This window comes from Pseudophryne corroboree, chromosome 5, assembly GCF_028390025.1.
Source record: "Pseudophryne corroboree isolate aPseCor3 chromosome 5, aPseCor3.hap2, whole genome shotgun sequence".
NCBI classification, from domain to species: Eukaryota; Metazoa; Chordata; class Amphibia; order Anura; family Myobatrachidae; genus Pseudophryne; species Pseudophryne corroboree.
In genome coordinates, this window is record NC_086448.1 from 740326348 (window position 1) to 740347743 (window position 21396).

A 21396-nucleotide genomic window follows, 5' to 3' on the forward strand; every position below is an offset into this window, starting at 1 on the left:
GAACGGGGGTACCCACTAGGTGAACTAGAAAAAGCTAAATCCAGGGCTTTAAAAATTTCACGGGAACACACTTTGAGGCCAACTACCAGCCCAAATAGGGAGGAGAGACCAAGATTGCCTTGGGTAAATAGATACACTACTGCTACTAAACAACGGATAAGAAAGGCCAAAACTTTTTGGCCCATTATCCAAACGGATGGAGCACTGTCATCATTATCTCAGACATCCTTACTTCCCAGTTACACCAGGGGTCGAAATATAGGGGAACATATAGTGAAACTGGATGTTACCCAGTTAACCAGTAAACAGGATGCACATTTTCTTAGAACCAAACCAGGGTGCTTTAGGTGCCTTGGTTGTGCTACTTGCAACACCTTAATGACAGGCAATACGTTTAATCATCCACATACAGGGAAGAAAATAGCCATTAAATTTCGCCTCACGTGCACGTCCACGCATGTTGTGTATCTTTTGACCTGTCCGTGTGGTCTTGCATATGTCGGCAAGACCATACGCCAGTTCCGAGAACGTATGGCTCTCCATAGGAGTGCCATTAAGAAAGCCTTTGAAAAGGGACTTAGTGATCAGCCATTCGCGAGACACTGCTTGGCATTTAAACATGGGGTCGCTAGCATTAGGGCAATATTGATCGACCAGGTACCAAAGACCCTTAGGGGGGGCAACAGGGATAGGATACTTTTACAACGAGAATCTAGGTGGATTTACAAGTTGGGGACTCTTTCCCCTCGAGGCCTCAACGAAAATCTAGGTTTGCAATGTTTTTTGTAACCTTGTTTGGACTTACATCTGGGACGGTTTTCCTTCAGGGGGGTTAGATAACCACATTATCAAACTGTGTCACAGTTTGTTTAGATAGCTGATTACCAGTTAACTGTTTCCCTTTTAATGAAGGGTTTTATCAGCTATGGTAATATAAAAACATTCCTGTTGTAGTGATTGTGTTACGAGCTGTCAGTGTTAGATCTAAAGTTCTAGAGATCAGGGTAATACTAGATACCATGCTTGTTATGTTTAAATGTATTTTACACACTTGTATTTTGTGTTTACTTTTCCACTTAGATGTCAGCCGGGCTCTGCGCTGCCTGATGATGTCACGGGTCAGCAGTACGGGACCGCCGGAACACCTCCTGATGCCCAGCAAGCGCTTGACGCATCTCCATGGAGACGGACTAGGCGCGGCTGGATGACGTCAGAGGAGGGCGACGCGGAAAGACTGCAGGGCGTCCGGACGCTTCACGTGGCGGCGGTGAGCAGGTGAGATTGATCTGCACATGATTGTTTGTTCTGTGGTGTTATAAATGTATGTCTTGTTGTCAGTTTGGGTTGTTAATGCCCTGAGGACGGGGCAAGTCCCCGAAACATGTCGGTAAATTAAAACTGACTACTTTTACTTTTGCAATAATCTGCGTGAGTGCCACCTTCATTTCTTCCACATCTGTATGAGGTAACCCCTCTGGGAAGGCACCGCAGTAACTTTACTCCGTTAATAGAGTGCCGGGACTGTCTGTCTATGTATATATATATATATATATATATATATATATATACACACTGCTCAAAAAAATAAAGGGAACACTAAACACACACTAGATCTGAATGAATGAAATATTCTTATTAAATACTTTGTTCTTTACATAGTTGAATGTGCTGACAACAAAATCACACAAAAATGATCAATGCAAATCAAATTTATTAACCCATGGAGGTCTGGATTTGGAGTCACCCTCAAAATTAAAGTGGAAAAACACACTACAGGTTGATCCAACTTTGATGTAATGTCCTTAAAACAAGTCAAAATGAGGCTCAGTAGTGTGTGTGTCCTCCACGTGCCTGTATGACCTCCCTACAACCCACACAAGTGGCTCAGGTAGTGCAGCTCATCCAGGATGGCACATCAATGCGAGCTGTGGCAAGAAGGTTTGCTGTGTCTGTCAGCGTAGTGTCCAGAGCATGGAGGCGCTACCAGGAGACAGGCCAGTACATCAGGAGACGTGGAGGAGGCCGTAGGAGAGCAACAACCCAGCAGCAGGACCGCTACCACTGCCTTTGTGCAAGGAGGAACAGGAGGAGCACTGCCAGAGCCCTGCAAAATGACCTCCAGCAAGCCACAAATGTGCATGTGTCTACTCAAACGATCAGAAACAGACTCCATGAGGGTGGTATGAGGGCCCGACATCCACAGGTGGGGGTTGTGCTTACAGCCCAACACCGTGCAGGACGTTTGGCATTTGCCAGAGAACACCAAGATTGGCAAATTCGCCACTGGCGCCCTGTGCTCTTCACAGATGAAAGCAGGTTCTTACTGAGCACATGTGACAGACGTGACAGAGTCTGGAGACGCCAAGGAGAATGTTCTGCTGCCTGCAACATCCTCCAGCATGACCGGTTTGGCAGTGGGTCAGTAATGGTGTGGGGTGGCATTTCTTTGGGGGGCCGCACAGCCCTCCATGTGCTCGCCAGAGGTAGCCTGACTGCCAGTAGGTACCGAGATGAGATCCTCAGACCCCTTGTGAGACCATATGCTGGTGCGGTTGGCCCTGGGTTCCTCCTAATGCAAGACAATGCTAGACCTCATGTGGCTGGAGTGTGTCAGCAGTTCCTGCAAGACGAAGGCATTGATGCTATGGACTGGCCCGCCCGTTCCCCAGACCTGAATCCAATTGAGCACATCTGGGACATCATGTCTCGCTCCATCCACCACAGACTGTCCAGGAGTTGGCGGATGCTTTAGTCCAGGTCTGGGAGGAGATCCCTCAGGAGACCATCTGCCACTTCATCAGGAGCATGCCCAGGCATTACAGGGAGGTCATACAAGCACATGGAGGCCACACACACTACTGAGCCTCATTTTGACTTGTTTTAAGGACATTACATCCAAGGGGTAAATTTACTAAGGTGGGAGATTTTTAGAACTGGTGATGTTGCCCATAGCAACCAATCAGATTATATCTATTATCTGCTAGAAGCAGCTAGATAAATGGTAAGCAGAATCTGATTGGTTGCCAAGGGCAACATCACCAGTTCTAAAAAATCTCCCACCTTAGTAAATTTACCCCAAAGTTGGATCAGCCTGTAGTGTGTTTTTCCACTTTAATTTTGAGGGTGACTCCAAATCCAGACCTCCATGGGTTAATAAATTTGATTTCCATTGATAATTTTTGTGTGATTTTGTTGTCAGCACATTCAACTATGTAAAGAACAAATTATTTAATAAGAATATTTCATTAATTCAGATCTAGGATGTGTTATTTTAGTGTTCCCTTTATTTTTTTGAGCAGTGTATATATATATATGTGTGTGTCATTAGCTCAGTGGGGGAGCCAAAAATGTGGGATTTTGAATTTTGGATAAGGGATACTCAACCTGTAGTACCCCCAGCTCAAATTTCACCACACAGTAGCACAATCTTATTCACATTACACCGCATGTAGTGCCCCTGATATATATTACACCACACAGTAGTGCCCTTTATTCACACTGCACTTTACAATGGTACCCTTATAAACAATGCCCACAGTAGTGCCCCTTACACGCAATTCCCACAGTAGTGGTGCTCCTTATGGGATACGGTCGTTAGGTCGACACAGCTTAGGTCGACAGTCATTAGGTTGACCACTGAAGGTCGACATGCTTTAGGTCAACATGGTCAATAGGTCAACCTGGTCATTAGACCGACATGTACTAGGTCGACAGGTCAAAAGGTCTACATGAGTTTTTTCATTTATTTTCATTTTTTGGACTTTTTCATACTCGACGATCACTGTGGACTACAATTGGGAATTGTAGCATATGCCGAGCACAGCGGTAGCGGAGCGAGGCACCTTGCCCGAAGCATATCGAGCAAAGTGAGCCATGCGAGGAGACACTGTGCACTAATTGGGGTTCCCCATCACTTTCCTAAGAAAACGACACCAAAAAAAAGTAAAAAAAACCATGTTGCCCTTTTGACCTGTCAACCTAGTACATGTCGACCTAATGACTAGGTCGACCTATTACTCCTGTCGACCTAATGCATGTCGACCTTCCATGGTCGACCCTATGACTGTCGACCTAAGTTGAGTCGACCCAACGACCCATACCCCCACTTATACACAATTCCCACAGTAGTAGTGCCCCTTACACATAATGACCACAGTAGTGCCTCTTATACACATATTTGCCATTGTCACTCCAGCAGCTCACCACCTGTATCCCTTCAGCAGCTTCCCCACCTCTCTTGTCCCTCCAGCCACCTCTCATCTTGTCTTCAAGATGCACAGAGCCTGCTCCTCTTCATGGCTCCTCTTCACTTCAGTAGTGGTGACAGCATGACATCACATACACTGTGCCAGAAAAGGAAACCACTGGGACCTGAGAAAGGGATGAATGCTGTCCAACAGACACAGTATGTGTGAATACCAGGGAGGGATGGGCTGTAAACGGAGGACCGTGGAGCCACTAGGACCTGAAGAAGGGGGAGGTGGCAGCAGCTCATCAGTAACACTAGCGCTGCCTGCATTGTCTATTGATGTAGGTGATGGAGCAGGCTTTTCTGTTGGAATTACTGTGCAGGGCAATGGAGGTGGTGGAACTAGTTCCCCCTACCATAACAGATGGTGGAACTCAGTTTCACCTCGTTCCCCTCACTTTAACCCCTGGTGGGGTGTGTTCAAACTGAAATAAATAAACAAAATAACCCACCCAAATCTAACTGTCTCTGCAAATGTTGTATCTGCCCCCCTGCAGTGCACATGGTTTTGCCCAACTGCTAACAAATTTGCTGCTGCGATCAACTCTGAATTACCCCCAATCTGATGTGATTGGATTTGATCATACTATATTAAAAATCAAGTTGGTACAAATTTCTATCAGGATGTATTGTGGGTCAGGTATGGTTCTTTAGATCGGCAGTAAAAAGGTCTACAGTGTCTAGGTTGACCCCAAAAGGTCGACATGCACAAAGTCGACATGAGAAATATGTCAACACAAGCAAACTGTCAACATGAAAATAGTAGACACATGAAAAGGTCGAAATTAGTTTTTTTTAAATGTTTTTGGGGTCTCAGTTTGTAACTTTTAGCACATGGACCCCCTAATTAGTGTACCACGTCCTCTCGCTATGCTTCGGGCAGGTTAAAGTTCCCAATTGTAGTCCACATGGATGGTAAAGTTATAAAAATTATATATAAAAAAAAACTCATGTCGGCCATATGTTGCGTCGACCACTCTCATGTCAGCCTTTTGACTATATCGACCTAATGCATGTCGACCAATAGTGGTTGACCTATTGACTGTCAACCTTTTTACTGTTGACCTAAAAACTGGATACCGGGAAGGTCTTCATCTTCTCTTTAGAGTAAGGCAGCAAGTCACAGCCAATTCCCATTGACATTTGAGTCATACATGCCGAAATTATGGCTGCTCTATCCGGGAGAGAGCAGCCAGGTCGGCTCAGCAGGGGACGGGGCAGGGCTATGACGTGAGGAGGGGGTGGACCGGAGGCAGAATGGAGGTGGGACAGTGGCAGGATGGGGTGGAATTAGTGGCGTAACTAAAAAAAATTCTCCCCCAAACCAAAAAATTCTCTGGCGTCCCCCCCATAATTGCCACTGGTAAAGCGATGAATCTGCGCGTGCCGCAAAAAAGGGACGTGGCCTTGCTGAAATGGGCGTGGCTTTGCATAAAGGGGCGTGGTATTGCAGGAAAAGACTACCTTATACCCCAGTTTTGCAACCTGCACGCCCAGACGTTGGCCACCACAGGAAAAAAAATAATCCTGATTCATCCTGATTATTTGTCATTTTCCCTTCGTATAGTTATGCCCAGTATACATTATGCCACATACTGCAATGGCCCTTAGACATTATGCCACACACAATAATGCCCATGACACAACATGCCACACACCATAATGCCCCCGACACATTATGCCACACACCGTAATGCCTGTGACACATTATGACAGGCATCGTAATGCCCGTTATTCATTATGCTACGCGCTGCAATGCCCCTGATACATTATAGCACATACAATGCCATTATGACACACACCGCAATGTCCTTGATACATTATGCCACACACTGCAATGTCCGTGATACATTATGCCACGCACTGCAATGACCCTGAGACAGTATACCACATACCACAGTGCCCGTGATATAGTATACCACACACCGTAATGCCTGTGACACATACCGCAATGCCCGTTATACCCTATGCCACACACCGCAATGCCCATTAAACATTATGCCACACTGCAATGCCCCTGAGACATTATACCACATACCACAATGCCAATGATATAGTATACCACACACACCGTAATGCCTGTGACACATACCGCAATGCCCGTTATACCCTATGCCACACACCGCAATGCCCATTAAACATTATGCCACACTGCAATGCCCCTGAGACATTATACCACATACCACAATGCCCGTGATATAATATGCCACACACCGTAATGCCTGTGACACATTATGACACACACCGCAATGTCCGTGATACATTATGCCACACACCGCAATGCCCATTACACATTAAGTCCTACAGTAAGACTTCTAATTACTTTTAAATTACCTGCTCATTGCCAGAGGTTTCATGCTCTTGGTTCCATGCATGGTGCCAGGGGTTTTCATGCTCAGGGTGTCATGCTTGTTGTCAGGGGTTTCATGCACTGGGTGTCATGCTCGTTGCTAGGGGGTAATGCTTGTTGCCAGGGATTTCATGAGCTGGGTGTTGTTCTTGTAACGAGGGGGTAATGCTTGTTGCCAGGGCTGTGCTCCCAGTGCCACATATGCCCCCAGTGCCAGATATTCCCCCACAGTGCCAGGTACACATATGCCCCCATTGCCAAATATGCTCCCCCAGTGCCAAATATGCCCCCAAGTGCCAAACATGCCCCCCCAAGTGCCAAATATGCCCCCTGTGCCAAATATGCTCCCCCAGTGCCAAACATGTCCCCCCAAGTGCCAAATATGTTCCCCCAGTGCCAAATATGCCCCCGTGCCAAATATGATCCCTCAGTGCCAAACATGCCCACCCAAGTGCCAAATATGTTCCCCCAGTGCCAAATATGCTCCCCCAGTGCCAAACATGCTCCCCCAGTGCCAAATATGCCCCCCAGTGCCAAATATGCCCCCCCAAGTGCCAAATATGCCCCCCCAAGTGCCAAACATGCCCCCCAAGTGCCAAACATGCTCCCCCAGTGCCAAATATGCTCCCCTAGTGCCAAACATGCCCCCCAAGTGCCAAATATGTCCCCCCATGCCAAATATGCCCCACTCCCCGGGCTTCCCCGCTGCTGTGCTGTTTTGGGAAGGAGGGACACGGAGGGCACAGCGCACGCCTCTCCTGTGTGTCCTTCCTACGTCTCCGACGGCAGCGGCGTGTCTATTAAATGAAGTGCCGGTTCATGAGCCAATCAGAGCTCGCGACCTGGCACTTCATTAAACAGACACGCCGCTGTCGCCGGAGCCCCAGGAGGGACACACAGGTGAGGCGCACGCGGTGCCCTCCGTGTCCCTACTTCCCAAAATGGAATCAGTGGTGGCGGTTAGGGCGCCCCGCAGCCCTGCGCACCTCCAAGCGACCGCAGGGGCTGCGGGGCCCTAGTTACGCCACTGAGTGGGGTTACCATGACACTTCCTTTAAGCCACCCCATCCCGCTGTGTAATACTGCGATCACCGGCATTATACTGCAGGAGGCATGGCTATGATGACGCGATTTAGCAAGAATTGCACCATCGACTGCCTGGACTGCCCACTTTACTCACCAAGTGGGCGGCCGGGCAGGGGGGCGTGAAGAATCGGGAGACTTGCCTGCTCTTCTGGGGGGCTGGGAGGGTCACCTGATTTTCATGGAGCCTCCTGACCATTCCGGGAGAGTAGGCAAGTATGATTTGAGTGGATATGCACATCTCTCTTTCTACAAGTACTCAGTTGCACACAAATCAGATTACAGTGATCTACTCTGTCCAGATTGCAATGGAAATTTGCCATTCTGCCACATCTCACACACGACAATGTAGGCCCCTGTCCTGGCTAATCTGGTTTTCCCTCTTCCTGCCATAAATCCAATTTCATCAGACGTTTCCGTTTAGTTACACGCTGAGCTATGTTTGGACAGTTTCATTAAAACAACCTAACTCCATGAGCCCTTCCACAAATCTGTGGAGAGAACTACAGTATAGGTACTGCAGTACAATGTGGGATTTGTTTAACCACTTGTACATTTGCTACCTGACAACAACTTAGTCTTTTCTTTAAGGTATCCACAAAGTCACTTATGTTTAAAAACATTGCATTTTATCCTGACGTAAACTATAATGGTTAACAATAGGCATTAACTAGGGTTGTGCGAGCGGTGCCGGGCTATTTGTGCAGCACTGTCTCCACACTAGAGATGTGCACTTGAAATTTTTCGGGTTTTGTGTTTTGGTTTTGGGTTCGGTTCCGCGGCCGTGTTTTGGGTTCGACCGCGTTTTGGCAAAACCTCACCGAATTTTTTTTGTCGGATTCGGGTGTGTTTTGGATTCGGGTGTTTTTTTCAAAAAACACTAAAAAACAGCTTAAATCATAGAATTTGGGGGTCATTTTGATCCCAAAGTATTATTAACCTCAAAAACCATAATTTCCACTCATTTTCAGTCTATTCTGAATACCTCACACCTCACAATATTATTTTTAGTCCTAAAATTTGCACCGAGGTCGCTGGATGACTAAGCTAAGCGACCCTAGTGGCCGACACAAACACCTGGCCCATCTAGGAGTGGCACTGCAGTGTCACGCAGGATGTCCCTTCCAAAAAACACTCCCCAAACAGCACATGACGCAAAGAAGAAAAAAAGAGGCGCAATGAGGTAGCTGTGTGAGTAAGCTAAGCGACCCTAGTGGCCGACACAAACACCTGGCCCATCTAGGAGTGGCACTGCAGTGTCACGCAGGATGTCCCTTCCAAAAAACACTCCCCAAACAGCACGACGCAAAGAAGAAAAAAAGAGGCGCAATGAGGTAGCTGTGTGAGTAAGCTAAGCGACCCTAGTGGCCGACACAAACACCTGGCCCATCTAGGAGTGGCACTGCAGTGTCACGCAGGATGTCCCTTCCAAAAAACCCTCCCCAAACAGCACATGTCGCAAAGAAAAAAAGAGGCGCAATGAGGTAGCTGTGTGAGTAAGATAAGCGACCCTAGTGGCCGACACAAACATCGGGCCCATCTTGGAGTGGCACTGCAGTGTCTCACACAGGATGTCCCTTCCAAAAAACCCTCCCCAAACAGCACATGACGCAAAGAAAAAAAGAGGCGCAATGAGGTAGCTGTGTGAGTAAGATAAGCGACCCTAGTGGCCGACACAAACACCGGGCCCATCTAGGAGTGGCACTGCAGTGTCTCACGCAGGATGTCCCTTCCAAAAAACCCTCCCCAAACAGCACATGACGCAAAGAAAAAAAGAGGCGCAATGAGGTAGCTGTGTGAGTGAGATAAGCGACCCTAGTGGCCGACACAAACACCGGGCCCATCTAGGAATGGCACTGCAGTGTCACGCAGGATGTCCCTTCCAAAAAACCCTCCCCAAACAGCACATGACGCAAAGAAAAAAAGAGGCGCAATGAGGTAGCTGTGTGAGTAAGATAAGCGACCCTAGTGGCCGACACAAACACCGGGCCCATCTAGGAGTGGCACTGCAGTGTCTCACGCAGGATGTCCCTTCCAAAAAACCCTCCCCAAACAGCACATGACGCAAAGAAAAAAAGAGGCGCAATGAGGTAGCTGTGTGAGTAAGATAAGCGACCCTAGTGGCCGACACAAACACCGGGCCCATCTAGGAGTGGCACTGCAGTGTCACGCAGGATGTCCCTTCCAAAAAACCCTCCCCAAACAGCACATGACGCAAAGAAAAAAAGAGGCGCAATGAGGTAGCTGTGTGAGTAAGATAAGCGACCCTAGTGGCCGACACAAACACCGGGCCCATCTAGGAGTGGCACTGCAGTGTCACGCAGGATGTCCCTTCCAAAAAACCCTCCCCAAACAGCACATGACGCAAAGAAAAAAAGAGGCGCAATGAGGTAGCTGTGTGAGTAAGATTAGCGACCCTAGTGGCCGACACAAACACCTGGCCCATCTAGGAGTGGCACTGCAGTGTCACGCAGGATGTCCCTTCCAAAAAACCCTCCCCAAACAGCACATGACGCAAAGAAAAAAAGAGGCGCAATGAGGTAGCTGTGTGAGTAAGATAAGCGACCCTAGTGGCCGACACAAACACCGGGCCCATCTAGGAGTGGCACTGCAGTGTCTCACGCAGGATGTCCCTTCCAAAAAACCCTCCCCAAACAGCACATGACGCAAAGAAAAAAAGAGGCGCAATGAGGTAGCTGTGTGAGTAAGATAAGCGACCCTAGTGGCCGACACAAACACCGGGCCCATCTAGGAGTGGCACTGCAGTGTCACGCAGGATGTCCCTTCCAAAAAACCCTCCCCAAACAGCACATGACGCAAAGAAAAAAAGAGGCGCAATAAGGTAGCTGTGTGACTAAGCTTAGCGACCCTAGTGGCCGACACAAACACCGGGCCCATCTAGGAGTGGCACTGCAGTGTCACGCAGGATGGCCCTTCCAAAAAACCCTCCCCAAACAGCACGACGCAAAGAAAAAAAGAGGCGCAATGAGGTAGCTGTGTGAGTTAGATAAGCGACCCTAGTGGCCGACACAAACACCGGGCCCATCTAGGAGTGGCACTGCAGTGTCACGCAGGATGGCCCTTCCAAAAAACACTCCCCAAACAGCACATGACGCAAAGAAAAAAAGAGGCGCAATGAGGTAGCTGTGTGACTAAGCTTAGCGACCCTAGTGGCCGACACAAACACCGGGCCCATCTAGGAGTGGCACTGCAGTGTCACGCAGGATGGCCCTTCCAAAAAACCCTCCCCAAACAGCACATGACGCAAAGAAAAAAAGAGGCGCAATGAGGTAGCTGTGTGAGTTAGATAAGCGACCCTAGTGGCCGACACAAACACCGGGCCCATCTAGGAGTGGCACTGCAGTGTCACGCAGGATGGCCCTTCCAAAAAACACTCCCCAAACAGCACATGACGCAAAGAAAAAAAGAGGCGCAATGAGGTAGCTGTGTGACTAAGCTTAGCGACCCTAGTGGCCGACACAAACACCGGGCCCATCTAGGAGTGGCACTGCAGTGTCACGCAGGATGGCCCTTCCAAAAAACACTCCCCAAACAGCACATGACGCAAATAAAAATGAAAGAAAAAAGAGGTGCAAGATGGAATTGTCCTTGGGCCCTCCCACCCACCCTTATGTTGTATAAACAGGACATGCACACTTTAACCAACCCATCATTTCAGTGACAGGGTCTGCCACACGACTGTGACTGAAATGACGGGTTGGTTTGGACCCCCACCTAAAAAGGAGCAATTAATCTCTCCTTGCACAAACTGGCTCTACAGAGGCAAGATGTCCACCTCATCATCATCCTCCGATATATCACCGTGTACATCCCCCTCCTCACAGATTATCAATTCGTCCCCACTGGAATCCACCATCTCAGCTCCCTGTGTACTTTGTGGAGGCAATTGCTGCTGGTCAATGTCTCCACGGAGGAATTGATTATAATTCATTTTAATGAACATCATCTTCTCCACGTTTTCTGGATGTAACCTTGTACGCCGATTGCTGACAAGGTGAGCGGCGGCACTAAACACTCTTTCGGAGTACACACTTGTGGGAGGGCAACTTAGGTAGAATAAAGCCAGTTTGTGCAAGGGCCTCCAAATTGCCTCTTTTTCCTGCCAGTATAAGTACGGACTGTGTGACGTGCCTACTTGGATGCGGTCACTCATATAATCCTCCACCATTCTTTCAATGGTGAGAGAATCATATGCAGTGACAGTAGACGACATGTCCGTAATCGTTGTCAGGTCCTTCAGTCCGGACCAGATGTCAGCATCAGCAGTCGCTCCAGACTGCCCTGCATCACCGCCAGCGGGTGGGCTCGGAATTCTGAGCCTTTTCCTCACACCCCCAGTTGCGGGAGAATGTGAAGGAGGAGATGTTGACAGGTCGCGTTCCGCTTGACTTGACAATTTTCTCACCAGCAGGTCTTTGAACCCCAGCAGACTTGTGTCTGCCGGAAAGAGAGATCCAAGGTAGGCTTTAAATCTAGGATCGAGCATGGTGGCCAAAATGTAGTGCTCTGATTTCAACAGATTGACCACCCGTGAATCCTTGTTAAGCGAATTAAGGGCTCCATCCACAAGTCCCACATGCCTAGCGGAATCGCTCTGTGTTAGCTCCTCCTTCAATGTCTCCAGCTTCTTCTGCAAAAGCCTGATGAGGGGAATGACCTGACTCAGGCTGGCAGTGTCTGAACTGACTTCACGTGTGGCAAGTTCAAAGGGCATCAGAACCTTGCACAACGTTGAAATCATTCTCCACTGCGCTTGAGACAGGTGCATTCCACCTCCTATATCGTGCTGAATTGTATAGGATTGAATGGCCTTTTGCTGCTCCTCCAACCTCTGAAGCATATAGAGGGTTGAATTCCACCTCGTTACCACTTCTTGCTTCAGATGATGGCAGGGCAGGTTCAGTTGTTTTTGGTGGTGCTCCAGTCTTCTGTACGTGGTGCCTGTACGCCGAAAGTGTCCCGCAATTCTTCTGGCCACCGACAGCATCTCTTGCACACCCCTGTCGTTTTTTAAAAAATTCTGCACCACCAAATTCAAGGTATGTGCAAAACATGGGACGTGCTGGAATTTGCCCATATTTAATGCACACACAATATTGCTGGCGTTGTCCGATGCCACAAATCCACAGGAGAGTCCAATTGGGGTAAGCCATTCCGCGATGATCTTCCTCAGTTGCCGTAAGAGGTTTTCAGCTGTGTGCGTATTCTGGAAAGCGGTGATACAAAGCGTAGCCTGCCTAGGAAAGAGTTGGCGTTTGCGAGATGCTGCTACTGGTGCCGCCGCTGCTGTTCTTGCGGCGGGAGTCCATACATCTACCCAGTGGGCTGTCACAGTCATATAGTCCTGACCCTGCCCTGCTCCACTTGTCCACATGTCCGTGGTTAAGTGGACATTGGGTACAACTGCATTTTTTAGGACACTGGTGAGTCTTTTTCTGACGTCCGTGTACATTCTCGGTATCGCCTGCCTAGAGAAGTGGAACCTAGATGGTATTTGGTAACGGGGGCACACTGCCTCAATAAATTGTCTAGTTCCCTGTGAACTAACGGCGGATACCGGACGCACGTCTAACACCAACATAGTTGTCAAGGCCTCAGTTATCCGCTTTGCAGCAGGATGACTGCTGTGATATTTCATCTTCCTCGCAAAGGACTGTTGGACAGTCAATTGCTTACTGGAAGTAGTACAAGTGGGCTTACGACTTCCCCTCTGGGATGACGATCGACTCCCAGCAGCAACAACAGCAGCGCCAGCAGCAGTAGGCATTACACTCAAGGATGCATCGGAGGAATCCCAGGCAGGAGAGGACTCGTCAGAATTGCCAGTGACATGGCCTGCAGGACTATTGGCATTCCTGGGTAAGGAGGAAATTGACACTGAGGGAGTTGGTGGGGTGGTTTGCGTGAGCTTGGTTACAAGAGGAAGGGATTTACTGGTCAGTGGACTGCTTCCGCTGTCACCCAAAGTTTTTGAACTTGTCACTGACTTATTATGAATGCGCTGCAGGTGACGTATAAGGGAGGATGTTCCGAGGTGGTTAACGTCCTTACCCCTACTTATTACAGCTTGACAAAGGCAACACACGGCTTGACACCTGTTGTCCGCATTTCTGTTGAAATACTTCCACACCGAAGAGCTGATTTTTTTGGTATTTTCACCAGGCATGTCAATGGCCATATTCCTCCCACGGACAACAGGTGTCTCCCCGGGTGCCTGACTTAAACAAACCACCTCACCATCAGAATCCTCCTGGTCAATTTCCTCCCCAGCGCCAGCAACACCCATATCCTCCTCATCCTGGTGTACTTCAACACTGACATCTTCAATCTGACTATCAGGAACTGGACTGCGGGTGCTCCTTCCAGCACTTGCAGGGGGCGTGCAAATGGTGGAAGGTGCATGCTCTTCACGTCCAGTGTTGGGAAGGTCAGGCATCGCAACCGACACAATTGGACTCTCCTTGTGGATTTGGGATTTCGAAGAACGCACAGTTCTTTGCTGTGCTTTTGCCAGCTTGAGTCTTTTCATTTTTCTAGCGAGAGGCTGAGTGCTTCCATCCTCATGTGAAGCTGAACCACTAGCCATGAACATAGGCCAGGGCCTCAGCCGTTCCTTGCCACTCCGTGTGGTAAATGGCATATTGGCAAGTTTACGCTTCTCCTCCGACAATTTTATTTTAGGTTTTGGAGTCCTTTTTTTACTGATATTTGGTGTTTTGGATTTTACATGCTCTGTACTATGACATTGGGCATCGGCCTTGGCAGACGACATTGCTGGCATTTCATCGTCTCGGCCATGACTAGTGGCAGCAGCTTCAGCACGAGGTGGAAGTGGATCTTGATCTTTCCCTAATTTTGGAACCTCAACATTTTTGTTCTCCATATTTTAATAGGGACAACTAAAAGGCACCTCAGGTAAACAATGGAGATGGATGGATACTAGTATACTTATGGATGGACTGCCGAGTGCCGACACAGAGGTAGCTACAGCCGTGGACTACCGTACTGTGTCTGCTGATAATATAGACTGGATGATAATGAGATGAAATCAATATATATGTATATATAATATCACTAGTACTGCAGCCGGACAGGTATATATTATATATTTATTATGTAATGACTGATGACGGACCTGCTGGACACTGTCAGCTCAGCAGCACCGCAGACTGCTACAGTAAGCTACTATAGTAGTATGTATAAAGAAGAAAGAAAAAAACAACAACCACGGGTAGGTGGTATACAATTATGGATGGACTGCCGAGTGCCGACACAGAGGTAGCTACAGCCGTGGACTAACGTACTGTGTCTGCTGCTAATATAGACTGGATGATAATGAGATGAAATCAATATATATGTATATATAATATCACTAGTACTGCAGCCGGACAGGTATATATTATATATTTATTATGTAATGACTGATGACGGACCTGCTGGACACTGTCAGCTCAGCAGCACTGCAGACTGCTACAGTAGGCTACTATAGTAGTATGTATAAAGAAGAAAGAAAAAAACAACAACCACGGGTAGGTGGTATACAATTATGGATGGACTGCCGAGTGCCGACACAGAGGTAGCTACAGCCGTGGACTAATGTACTGTGTCTGCTGCTAATATAGACTGGATGATAATGAGATGAAATCAATATATATGTATATATAATATCACTAGTACTGCAGCCGGACAGGTATATATTATATATTTATTATGTAATGACTGATGACGGACCTGCTGGACACTGTCAGCTCAGCAGCACCGCAGACTGCTACAGTAAGCTACTATAGTAGTATGTATAAAGAAGAAAGAAAAAAACAACAACCACGGGTAGGTGGTATACAATTATGGATGGACTGCCGAGTGCCGACACAGAGGTAGCTACAGCCGTGGACTAACGTACTGTGTCTGCTGCTAATATAGACTGGATGATAATGAGATGAAATCAATATATATGTATATATAATATCACTAGTACTGCAGCCGGACAGGTATATATTATATATTTATTATGTAATGACTGATGACGGACCTGCTGGACACTGTCAGCTCAGCAGCACCGCAGACTGCTACAGTAAGCTACTATTGTAGTATGTATAAAGAAGAAAGAAAAAAACAACAACCACGGGTAGGTGGTATACAATTATGGATGGACTGCCGAGTGCCGACACAGAGGTAGCTACAGCCGTGGACTAACGTACTGTGTCTGCTGATAATATAGACTGGATGATAATGAGATGAAATCAATATATATGTATATATAATATCACTAGTACTGCAGCCGGACAGGTATATATTATATATTTATTATGTAATGACTGATGACGGACCTGCTGGACACTGTCAGCTCAGCAGCACCGCAGACTGCTACAGTAAGCTACTATAGTAGTATGTATAAAGAAGAAAGAAAAAAACAACAACCACGGGTAGGTGGTATACAATTATGGATGGACTGCCGAGTGCCGACACAGAGGTAGCTACAGCCGTGGACTAACGTACTGTGTCTGCTGCTAATATAGACTGGATGATAATGAGATGAAATCAATATATATGTATATATAATATCACTAGTACTGCAGCCGGACAGGTATATATTATATATTTATTATGTAATGACTGATGACGGACCTGCTGGACACTGTCAGCTCAGCAGCACCGCAGACTGCTACAGTAAGCTACTATAGTAGTATGTATAAAGAAGAAAAAAAAAAAAAAAAAAACACGGGTAGGTGCTAGGTGGTATACAATATTATATATATATTATATACAATTATATATATATATATAATATATATTAAACTCATAAACTGGTGGTGATTTATTAAACTGGTGGTCAGGTCACTGGTCACACTATCAGCAACTTGCAAGTAGTACTCCTGAGTCCTAAGCAGACAATCACAATATATATTATACTGGTGATCAGTGTGGTCACAAACAATGGCAGTGTGGCTGGCACTCTGGCAGCAAAAGTGTGCACTGTACGTTATATGTACTCCTGAGTCCTGAGTCCTGCTCTCAGACTCTAACTGCTCCCCACTGTCAGTGTCTCCCCCACAAGTCAGATAATACAGTCACACTATCTCTCTCTATCACTTCAGCAAGTACTAGTAGTAGTAGTACTCCTCCTAATGCTCCCCAAATTACTACTGTGTCTCTCTCTGTCTCACTCTCTTCTCGAATCTCTATAAACGGAGAGGACGCCAGACACGTCCTCTCCCTATGAATCTCAATGCACGTGTGAAAAATGGCGGCGACGCGCGGCTCCTTATATAGAATCCGAGTCTCGCGATAGAATCCGAGCCTCGCGAAAATCCGACAGCGTGATGATGACGTTCGGGCGCGCTCGGGTTAACCGAGCAAGGCGGGAAGATCCGAGTCGCTCGGACCCGTGTAAAAAAACATGAAGTTCGGGCGGGTTCGGATTCCGAGGAACCGAACCCGCTCATCTCTACTCCACACCATGACCCATTTGTGCAGCCAGTATCACTGTGTCAATGCCCCCCCAAGCATCCTCTGGAAGCTACAGACAGTCACCCTGACATCTTTACAGCCACGTGGAACTTTCTCACAATGCTCAGTGCAGTGCTGCGCATACTGGTGCTTGAAGACCCTGTCCCCTCTGCGTGCCGTAATTATGTCATGCGTTTAGGGGCAGGGTCAGCAAAGCATGGCACAGAGCCCTGTTACTGCCCTGGTTAACAGTAACAGTTGTTTCAGTTGTACTACATAACTAAAAAACCTGCAAAACAAATATATTTCCTGTTTATAAATAGAAAAACAAAAGAAAATGTTATACGGGAAGTTTGGTTTTGTAGCATAATGCACAAGGAATCTGCATTTAATCAGGCACACACAACAATATCCAGATACAGTCTGGCAACATATGTAGGATTTGTGAAACCAAACCATTCATATACAGTATCTGACTATGTGCTGATGAAACACAGTGCATGTCTGTATTCCAACACTTCATCTCTGATAGAAGACTCAAGATTACATGTGTCAATTGTACAGCTATAGTGTAATGTGCCCGGGGATATCTGTACATTGTCAGTGACACATATCATGTGCCGACTCAGTATTTTAAAATACTGCCATTAGAGATAGCCCAGAGACTGGTATGATATGCTGAGACTTGTAGTTCCACAGGAGCTGGGGATTTCTCTGTGCTGCTTAAGAGGCCTGCTCAACATCACTAATGGCCCGTTACACATGCGGGAACGCTTGTTCTGCATGTTTTATGTTACAGGCCCATTCATTATTATTGGCCGTAAAGGGCCACCTAGTATTCAGCAAACTCCAATAACAGCAAGTTTTCCGAGTTTGCTTGCGAGAACCAACGCCATTTTCAGATTGAGCTGGTTTGAGGGGCCCCACTCCTTCCTACGGAAAGTAGGTCTGGGGTTGCGAAGAGGGACCTGAACTGATCCCTCCACCACCTCATCACTACGCAACCTTTGGCTGTGTGCATACCTGACCTCATGTCATGCATGAGAAGTCAGCCGGTTCATCTCCAGTAAGTATCACTGCTACTTCTATGGCAGTTACAGATCATGGGGACAGCTGCTCTATGGAACATTACTAAATTGCTTAGGTAATAAAGTGTCCACCGCCGCAACTCACAGCAAGTTGGATACTTAACTATCCGGAGCACAAACATTTGACTCGATAAATAAATAGAATTATATGTATTCACTAAACTTTATTATAGTTCTCTCTCTGAAGATCAGTTGCTTTTGTCAGTCACAGCAATTTACCTCTGTGCAATTCACAGAGAAGCTGGAACTGAGCGAGATATTTTACCTTACGTATGTTTCTTATGTAATCACCCCTCAGATATGATTTGTGCTCCGCGGCCAAGTTCTGTGTTGATAACATTTATGTAATAGCTATGTGCTGTGCAATCATTCATACATGCAAGTGTAAAGTCCCATGAGGATCTGGGCTGCATGTAACTAGGTCACCTCTGTAGTTCTATAGTCTGAACCTTTTCAGCTCTGGCTGGATTAATATTGGGGGTCATTCCGAGTTGTTTGCTCGCAAGCTGCTTTTAGCAGCTTTGCACACGCTAAGCCGCCGCCTACTGGGAGTGAATCTTAGCTTATCAAAATTGCGAACGAAAGATTAGCAAAATAGCGAATAGACAGTTTCTTAGCAGTTTCTGAGTAGCTCCACACTTACTCGGCATCTGCGATCAGTTCAGTGCTTGTCGTTCCTGGTTTGACGTCACAAACACACCCAGCGTTTGCCCAGACACTCCTCCGTTTCTCCAGCCACTCCCGCGTTTTTCCCAGAAACGGTAGAGTATTTTCGCACACACCCATAAAACGGCCAGTTTCCGCCCAGAAAAACCTACTTCCTGTCAATCACATTACGATCACCAGAACGAAGAAAAAACCTTGTAATGCCGTGAGTAAAATACCTAACTGCACAGCAAATTTACTTGGCGCAGTCGCACTGCGGACATTGCGCATGCGCATTAGCGACTAATCGCTCCGTTGCGAGAAAAAAATAACGAGCGAACAACTCGGAATGACCCCCATTGTTCACCTGCATTCTTGCACCCATCATTTTCTCCAAGTTAAGTTCTCTCAAACAGTGCTAAAACTCTACCTAGTGCCCACAGGGCTACAGAGTAACATAGCTGTGCATTTCAAACCACTCTATCGGATTAATTATCATAATTGGAGAATCTCTCTGCTTTTTAATTAGAATGGTTCATGATTTGAAGATGAAGGTAATGGATTTACTACTAATGAAGACTGGTATTAAGCAATTAATTAATAAAAAAAAAAGGTTCAGTGTATAAAGTAGTGTATGTAAATGAAACGTCACTTCTCTACTACACTGGTGAGTAGTGTTTTGTGATGTGTAGTGTTGTATTTACTACCAGGGACACTAAGAGGGGGGGGGGTGGGGCTACTGGTTACCCAGGGATGGGCTTGCCAGTGGGCCTCAGAGGCGGCCTGAGCTAGCCATGGAGATCATGCCTTCTTCTCTAGCTCCAGGGCAAAGTCTCTGCAGCCCTGTCTATCACAGAACCAGAGGGCGAAAGCAAAGATTATTCAATCATCTGTCCCTGAGCACCAGAGCATAGCATAAACAGTTGAATATTGCCAGTGGGGTCTGTGAATGCCAAAATGTTTTCTCACAAATATTTAAAATGCCCGCTCTAATATATATTGTAAACGCCTGCACATCTTATTACCATATCCCATGAATGTGCGCTATACATCGCAAAACACTGCATCCCATAAGAGAAAACAATACACCCACACATTATCTGAGTTCCAAAGCTCATTGATGTATATATTTGTTATTAAAAGGATATGGATTCAATATATATTACAAAGTACAGTATACCTATAGTTACATGGTTACACTCACACAGTAAGCAGTTAATACATACAATTACATGCCATTACATACAGTTTCAGTTACAGGCCAGCGATACAATTACCATTCCCTCCAATGCATCTTATGTTTCTCTCTCTCTCTGTAAATAATTACAGGAACTGATCTGGCAGCAAGTCCATCATCCTCTGAGACCAAAAAGCAACTAACTTCCTGTGTGGTCAATGTGTTATCTAGTTTCTGGAGGAGGGATTCACGATGAGTCACCAGTTCCTTTGTATATGCTGAACAGGTTCAGCCTTGGGGATGTCCAAAGGGCTGGCCTGAGTTTCCTGTCCACTACCTGTTTGGTCTATGTATTGTTCTAATAAAAGTGATTTTAGCTTTTATACATGTAATCAAAATTATCCACTGCATTGTCCCACAACTTCACAACAAGCATCAAATGAATCTACACATCAATCTGGTTGCTTCAATAGTAAACATGACCGGTCTATCTGGTTTCATTCAAATAATACACATACATGACACCACTCCATCATATACAATTCTAAATCATCATGATGGCTGGCGCTTGATATTATTATAATTATGTACTGTATGAGATAAGTGTCGAATCCATCTCTGTGGCATGTCCGTGTAAATGCGTGTGTTACCATATATTGCTGTGCTCGCTGCGCGTATTTGCAAGTATAGCTACTTATATGTGTGTAGTTTGTATGTTCCCTTATGTAATATTTTTTTGACTTCGACAGTTCACCCTTTGGCAGTACACAATAACTGCCATCAATTATTAACATAAGAAAAAAATATTTCATACCATAATCGGTGACCTAGACACAAGTATGTATGCATTTCGCAAATCAGACACTTGACTATATTTGGGGAAGACAGGGAGGAGGACGAGACATCCTCTATATGCACTCGGCGGTCATGGGACCACTGGTTGGGTGTGGGACAACATTCAACCTATAGAGTATGCTGGGACAGTGCTTTGGCCTATAATGTCTGATTTGCGATGAACATTTCACACATACATGTACCTGTGTCTTTGTACACTGATGGGTAGATGAAGAAGACACAAACAAATCGTGAAAGTGACATATAAAATTTTCATGATCCACATATTCCTATCATTTTCTGAACATTGTTTCCATTTCTGGAACGTATGCTAGGTCTGTTTAATCATTGAACAAGGGTTATAAGTAGTGTCCTTCCTAAATAACATAAACCTTCGGAGTTCGGGGAGAGCCACTCATAAACCTTTCTTCCACATATTAATGAGCTCTTTATCTGCAATGTGTGAATAGCCATTGTCTGATTTTTTTCCTGATTACCTCTG

The 21396-nt window shown here is 46.4% G+C and overlaps 1 long non-coding RNA gene across 1 annotated transcript in view; it reads left to right on the plus strand.

The window, feature by feature from the left end:
• The window catches only part of LOC134929403 (uncharacterized), a 198008-nt gene extending 177565 nt beyond the window's left edge, over positions 1-20443 (plus strand). Inside the window, exon 3 of the long non-coding RNA XR_010178543.1 lies at positions 20213-20443. This is a non-coding gene — a long non-coding RNA (uncharacterized LOC134929403). The remainder of the gene's footprint in view (positions 1-20212) is intronic.
• The last annotated feature ends 953 nt before the right edge of the window (positions 20444-21396 follow it).